The sequence below is a fragment of the Echinops telfairi genome, unplaced genomic scaffold (genome assembly GCF_000313985.2).
Source record: "Echinops telfairi isolate 266 unplaced genomic scaffold, ASM31398v2 ScPeMD7_7401;HRSCAF=8416, whole genome shotgun sequence".
Classification (NCBI taxonomy): domain Eukaryota; kingdom Metazoa; phylum Chordata; class Mammalia; order Afrosoricida; family Tenrecidae; genus Echinops; species Echinops telfairi.
The window spans coordinates 9,219,957-9,222,148 of NW_022111301.1; positions in this window are offsets into that span (position 1 = coordinate 9,219,957).

The following is a 2,192-nucleotide window of genomic DNA, read 5'->3' on the forward strand; positions in this document are numbered from 1 at the left end:
TAGGCATGCCCAGCAAAGGGTCACACCATTCACTGTACCCCCATGTCCCAGAGGGACTCCCCGTGAGCCAAGCTCCAAAGGCCCAGGACTGGCTGGGGGTGGAAAGTTGAATGTTTCATCATTGCTACCCTGCACCCTGACTGGCTCATCTCCTCCTCACACCCTTCAGTAAGGAGGTGCCCAATTGCCTACAGTTAGGCTTTTAAGAATGCTATACCATTGTCTAAATTAATGATAATATCAGTAAAACTTCCATATGATATTTTTTCTTCAGTGAACGCAGCCCTGTTGGTGTAATGGTTATACATTTAGGCTGCTAAAACAAGGTCAGTGGTTCAAAACCACTAGGTACTCCATGGGAGAAAGATGAGACTTTCTACTCCTGTAAAAGTTACTGTTTCGGAAACCGACAGAGGCAGTTCTACCCAGTACTATACAAATTGGAAATAACTCCATGGCTGTGAGTTTTTCTCCAACACAATTATAATGATGTCTTCAAAATGAACTAAAGATATCTATAAACCATAGATATATGTACAGATTTTGAGTTCAACTTAATCTTAGCTATAATTTAAGTATAATTGGTTCTTATTGTATGACCCTGTTCAAATCTGTCACCATAATATGATAAATGATGACATGTGTGCTATAGCAAATTATGGTAAAGAAAGCAGATGGTGTCTGGTTATCAGAAAGAATAGTGTCTTAAAAGCTCATTTTAAAACAACAAGCCATCTAAGTGAGACATCGGCTATGTCCTCACAAAATAATCACACCAGTCTATATGACTCAAGAATTATAAATATTAAAAACCAAACCCAGAGCAGGGAATGGTATTAGAGCTAAAATTCGGAGTGCCCAGTTAACAGAAAGCTATGGATGACAGCCTAAAACTCATTGGTAGGGTCCTCTACGTGGTTTAAACCTCAGCGAATCCCCTCTGAACATGGATCAGAATGGGAAAGGCCTTGTTATCAGACTGAGTACGTTTTTGGGTAGATTACTGCAGACGTAGTTAGGTTGAAATGTGACACCTTGTCATCTCTATCTTGACACAATGTATAATTGTTGCAATGTTTAATAGTTTTAATTAGTTTTTGATAACTTATGTAAAATAGATTTTGGCCCTAAACAGATAATGTCATAAAGATGTTTATCTGTGTTCTATTAACTATGAAAAGTCATTTGACTCTGTGGATCATGACAATTTATGAATAACATTGTAAATCAGATGAATTTTATAGGACACAAATGTTCTTATGGGGAATTGTTTATAGAACAAGAGACATATTTCTTCAAACAAAACAAAAGAATACTGCGTGGTTTAAAGTCAAGCAAACTCTGATTATATCTATATCCATTCACTGTACTTATTCAATGTTTATGCTGAGTAAATAATATACGAATCTGGAATGTATAAAGAAGAGCAGAATCAATATTGAAGGAAGACTAATTAAGTACCTGCAATATACCGATGACATAACTTTTTTTTTGCTTAAAGTGGACTTGAATCACTTATTGATTAAGATAAAATAATTCAGCTTCAGTGTGTATTATATTCCAAAAGTAAAAGAAAACTCAAATCCTTATAGAGATTGGTAAATAATATCATGGAAAACAAAGACAATATTGAATTAGTCAAGGATTTCATCTTACTTGGATCAAATCAACAATCATGCAATCAAGATAGAAGAAACATACAAATAGGCCATTCGGCTGGTAACCCAACTTGAAAGTGTTAAAAACACAAGATGTTTCTTTGAGGACTAAGGTAATATGCCTCACAGGCCATTGAAAGCTAGGCAACGACAACGTAAGATCAAAGCACAATCGATGCCCTTGACTTTTTTTATTTGCAAAAAAAATATTAAGTATACCATGTATTGTTAGAGTATGAACAAATTAATCTTGGGAGATGTACAGCCAAAATGCCCCATAAAAGCTAAAATGGAAAGATTTCATTTCACATAATTTGGATGGAGCAGGCCCTGGAGAAAGAATCATGCTTAGTAAAGGATCTTAAGAGATGATAGCTGTCAATGCAGTCGATTGGCAGTAACTGTAAAAATGAGCTCAAACATAACATTCATTGTAAGCTTGTAAGTATTTCATTCTGTTGTACAAACTCTATGACATCTAAAAACAATGGTAAATATAACAATCCTTTATTTACAGCCCCTTTCTTCTTAATC